This window comes from Diceros bicornis (assembly GCF_020826845.1).
Source record: "Diceros bicornis minor isolate mBicDic1 chromosome 30 unlocalized genomic scaffold, mDicBic1.mat.cur SUPER_30_unloc_2, whole genome shotgun sequence".
Taxonomy (NCBI): domain Eukaryota; kingdom Metazoa; phylum Chordata; class Mammalia; order Perissodactyla; family Rhinocerotidae; genus Diceros; species Diceros bicornis.
In genome coordinates, this window is record NW_026690900.1 from 1,412,088 (window position 1) to 1,417,964 (window position 5,877).

The following is a 5,877-nucleotide window of genomic DNA, read 5'->3' on the forward strand; positions in this document are numbered from 1 at the left end:
GAGAGTGACAAGGACAAAAAGAGAATAAAGTCATATTCATAAGTGTCTAACAACATGGGGAAGAAGAAAAGACCTGCCATAGTCCTGAGTTTTGACCTCGAGCTTTCTGTTCTTGACCCAAATCTCTTTGATGATGTCCCAGGACACAGGTCAGATTAATCCCCACAGGGAGAGAGGGAGGGTAGAAGTACAAGGCATCTGACATCATTGTCCTGGGAAGGCAGGCTTCATTTATCACTCTGATCCACATTCCCAATTTATTTTTATAGGGTAAGAGGAAAAGAAGTATGATGGTCAATTCATCACAGAAGAAGCGACATGACTGTGGACAACAATCCAACCCAAAACCTGGTTTGAGCATCTCCATCCCTTTGAGGATGTCCAGTTACATATTCAAGAGGCCAGTTACTAGAATCACATCCTATCCTGGCAATGAGGTCAGATGCCATCCATGGGAGGAAACCTTGGAGCAGCCCCAACAACTCTGCTGGCAGAAGAGACTGCAAGGTCTCCAGGCCTGCAGAGTGCAGGAGAACTGTTAAGTCCTTTGGATCTTGCCAAAGCACTGCTGAATCTTGCACCTAGTTCCACAGGTGCATCCCTGCCAGGTGTGATCAGAGGTGGTCCAAACTCCAGTCCCATGCCCACCCCTGCCTTGTCTTCAGATTCAGCAGAGACGATCCCAGGAGCTGGGCTGTACATCCCACAGCTCCTTTGCAAACAACTTCTGGTGACTCAGGAAGATATCAGGAAACAGGAAGAGAAAGTGAAGACGGCAAGAGAGAGACTGGCGGTAGCACTGATGCAGACAGACTCGTTAGCGAGGCAGGGAAAGTGAGGGGGCAAGAAGGATGTCCCGACAAACATGATGATAAAAGACAAGACGGTGCAGATGACATGGAGCTCACACTACATCAATGCCTCTGCAGGGGTCATTAGGTTTTCTTGCTTTGAACTCTTGAAACTTTAATATATACCAATACTTTTCTTTTCATTGATTCCTTTGCATGACAGAGAAGATACAGACAGTGATCCTTTTGAGGTGGGAGATTGAGTTTCAGGTGAGGAGAGAAAGGAGATCTTTCCTTCCTTTCCTTTCCTGAGTGTTATGTATTTGTATTTTAAGAACAACAGAGAGTTATCACAGTCAGGGGATTCTTTAGAGTTTTGCCCTCACAGTCACAGAGAAAACATACCTAGTCCAAATGGATTGTCCTTTTTGTGTAATATTCCAATAGATTCCAACATAACATTTCACTAAAGAGCTGTTATATCTGTCTTCTCAAAAAAGACACCTACTTCTGGGTCTTTATTTTTCTGGTATTTGTTGCATGTTGAATCACTAGTTGCATACAATGAAATACTGGATTATCCATTTTTTTAGATTCATATGCGTTGGAAATTTGATTCATGAAAATTGATATGCCATTGCAGTATCATGCTGTCAGGAGAACGACTGTTTTCAGCATCACAAGTCTCACAATAAGCCAGTGTGTTGGGATTTGTCTATTTGTCTGATCGAGTATGTGGCGCTCTTCAAATCCTCTTTATCATTACATACTTTTGTCCCACAGATTTATCAGTTTCTGAGAGCAATGTGTTAAACAATAATAGAGTATCTTAATATTAATATCTTCTCTAAAAAATGAGTTATTTTTTACTTAAATCTTCTCTCCTCTATTCTTCCATGTGGTAATCATCTGGAATTTTGGTTCGAATGTGTTTTTAATGTCTTGTTTTAAAACTAATACTAAATTAGACAGACGTTTTTTTCCTTTACTCATGACTCCTGTTATGTTTCTTGGGTTCACATTTCTTCTTCCTGATGTACATTCTTTACCGGTTCTTTCACTGCAGGCCAGTGGGAGGTCAACTGTGAGTCTGTTTGTAAGTCAGAAAATGTCTTTCTTTCTTTGACACATAGTTTGAATAGGTGTTTAATTTAGCTTTGTAGTAATTTTTTTCCTTCATTGTCAAGTTATTTAATATTTCTGAGCCTCCACATCTTTAGCTTAAAATGGGAATAAATCCCTAAATATTGTGAGTGTAACTGAGATAATACACGCAGAGCTTGCCAGTCATGTTGCTTAGGAGAAATTAAATAGTCAATAGTGATAACGATTATTAACCATTATAATGATATTTTAATAATGTAATATATAATAAGAATATATTAATGTATAATAATTACACATTAATTTATAATTATAATGTACAGTGTATAATGTATGCAATGTAAAATAATATACTAATATTATTAATCATTATAATATTCAGAGTGTGCATTCTCAGAGAAGCACTGCTTAATATTGAGAATGTGAAGCTCACACACAAAAAGTCTGAGAGAGTGCCATGACTGTGACTTTAATTCTCAGCCCTTGGGTATCTTCAGCTGTGGCCATCTGCACAGTGTGTACAGATAATGTAATCTGTTCCGACAGACCCACTGCAGAACAGCACAGCCTGCCTCATGCCTGGGATGCTCTGGGCTGCTTTTTGGGGAGCCTCTGCTGTGAGGCTAGTTGGACTCTGTACAGAGAAAGATGAAAAAAAGACACCTTCTTTTCCCTCAGATTTCTCCCGCTGAGTATTATTCACTTTTACATCCAGAGCAGATACTCTTTTCCCAGAGCCTTGGTGTTTCTCTGGGATTCAGGATTCCCAGACACCTAGTCAGTTCAGCTCAAAAGGCCCAAGGTGACTGCAGAGTCATGTCTCACCTACTCCTCCCATCTTGGCCTGTTTCTGGTCATGGAGGACCCACGAGTGGGGAGAGGAGCCATTGAGGGAGATTGATCTGGAAGTCCTGGTGAATCAGAGCTTCAGAGAATGAAGCAGAAAAGGGGAACCTGAGATTGCCAGGGCTTCTGTGCGGGAGGAATATGGAGGAACCGAGAGGGGTGTGACAGCTGCACAGAGTGAAGGGGAGGGATGTTCCAAATTTTCGTAAGAAGGGAAACCTTGCATTGAAGTGGGGATTCGATTTTACATGATGGCAACGTCTGTGCTGGTTTCACCAATTCTGTTGTCCCTGAGGGATGAACTGGTGTGACACCACAGGACAGAATTTGAAGTCACTTTCAGGACTTAAGGAAGGTGAAACCTTTCAGCTTAGACCCCTGTGAGCCAGTCAGAGGCCAAGTCTAGAAAGGCTCGGAGCCTGTGTCCGTCTAATATGGTTGTGTTGTGTTCCAGCCAAGCTCCTCTGGACAACAGCTGGAAAAGGGGACCCCAGATCTAGTCATATCTAGTCATCGCAGCTTCCATAGGTCGCCATGAGGCAGGTAATAGCCCAGGCATCGTCTCGGGTGCTCATAGTCGCCCTCCTTCTTCCGCCGGCAGACAGTGACTTGTGAGGTGAGGAGAGCACATTAGAATGGTCCAGTCAGCTGCCCAGTATGGGAGACTGCAGGGGAAGGAGCTGCCAAAGCCACAGAGACCCGATGCATCCTGTGTCGCCCTCTTCCTTTTGTCCACTTAATTTTCACCCTCAGTCCTTCTTTTCCTTTCCTTTTCCCTCTTTTGGCTCTCTATCCCTCTCTTTCCCCTACATGTTCTAGCTTACTTGAGGTATTAATGACATACAGTAAACTGTATACATTTAAAGTGAACAATTTGATACATTTTGTTTATAACTTATGGAACCATCACCTCAATCAAGAAAAGGAACACCCATCATCCCCAAATTTCCTCATGTTCATTTTAATACCTCCTTCCCTGCCGTTTGCAAACACATTCTCATTCCCAGGCAACCAGTGATCTGGTATATGTCCCTATAGATTTTCCTGTATTTTCCAAGGATTTTTATAAATGAGATCATATACTATGTACTCATTTTTTACTGGATTCATTCCCTCAGCATAATTATTTTGAGATTTATGCTTGTCATCACATTTACTATGAATTCATTCTTATCCCCAACGCTTCCCTGGCAGCATTGTGCACACACCCGAGTGCTTCCCAGGTTGGCGTGAGAGCCAATAGTTCTGTTGCATCCCCAAAAGTAGGAATGCGCCTTGGTGCAACTCTGGGAGGGTTTGGCGGGAGCCCTGGACCCTCAAATGAATGCTTTCCTGGATGATTGGAAAGCCCACCATGCCACTGCAGTCCCAATGATTGGTCAATGCTCAGAACCTGTGAAGAAGTCCCACCCACGAAGCACAGAGGCTGGCATGAGAATAAGAAAAGGCAGCAGCAGATATATGCGCACATGCAAATGCTTTCCCAGATGGCACAAATACCCATAGTAGTGCTGCCGTCTCACAACTGGGTACGTGCCTCCGTTTGGTGGCAGCTCTGAGCCCAGTGTGAATGCTTTCCCAGTGGATGGGAACAGCCATTGTACCCACGCAACTTCCAGCATATGGAGTGAGATCAGAAACACAGCTCATGCTTCCCCCACAGCAGTAGCAAGCGGCATCTGTGACCTGATACTACCACAAATACGCAAGCAAAAGATTAGTTCATCAAATACAATAATAAACTACAATAACAATTCAGAGCAGAAGGAAATGACAAATCTCCAGAAACGAACCTTGAAGTCACAGAAATTTACAATCTAAATGACAGAGAATTCAAAATAACTGTCATTAAAGAAACTCACCATGTTACAAGAATGTTCAGACCGTTCGATGAACTCAGGAATAAAATTAATGAAGAAAAGGAATACTTCATCAAGGAGACTGAAACTATTTAAAAAAAAGGACAAGCAGAAATTATGGATGTGAAGAACATAATTAATGAGATAAAAATGAATCTAGAATCCTTAAAAAACATAGCTGATATTACGGATGAAAGAATTAGTGATTTAGAGGATAGAAATATAGAAATGCTTCCAGTGGATGAGGAGAGAGGACTCAGATTTTTAAAAAACGAAGGAATTCTTGGAGAAATATATGAGTCAATTATAAAAACAACCTAAGAATTATATGTATCCCAGAGAGAGAAAAGGGAGTAAGCATCAGAGAACTTGTTCAAAGAAATAATAGCTGAGAACTTCCTAAACCTGGGGAAGAACCGGACTTACAAATACATGAAGCCAACAGAACGCCTTATTACATCAATGCTAAAAGACCTTCTCAAAAGCACATAATAGTAAAATTGGCAAAAGCCAACGACAAAGAAAAAATATAAAGGGAAGCAAGACAAAAGAAAATAACCTACAAAGGAACACCTATCAGGCTTTCAGCATATTTCTTGGCAGAACATTTACAGGCAAGAAAACAATGGAATGATATATTAAAAATACTGAAGGACAAAAACTTTCAGCCAAGAATACTCTATCCAGAGAAATGATCCTTATGATACAATGGAGAAATAAAAGTTTTCCCAGATAAACAAAGGCTGAGGGAGTTCAGCGCCACTAGATCTCCCATACAAGCAATGATCAAGAACACCCTCATACCTGAAACAAAAAGAAGGCAAATATCTACAAAGCTTTGAGCAAAGAGATAAATAGAAAGACAAAATCAGAAAGCTACAGCTCTGTTTCACTACAGGGTAGCAAATACTTAGTTATAACTTAAAAGAGGAAGGGAAGGAAAGCATCAAAAGTAACTATAAACACTTCAGCTTAGTCAACAACGCACAACACAAAATTGAATAACTTGTGACAACAATAACTCAGAAGGAGAAGAGGAAAAGGACGGAACCTGCTTAGTCTAATGGAGATAAGAGGCTCTCAGAAGATGGACTATGTCATCTATGAGATCTTCATACCAACCTCACAGTAACAAGCAAACAAAAAATCAGAGCAGAGCAATAAATCATAAAAAAAGAGAAAACCTCCACAGAAAACCCCCAAAATGAAATGGTAGTCAGAAACACAAAGGAAGAGAAACAATGGAAATATAGATTAGGTGGGATTAAGCCCTCATG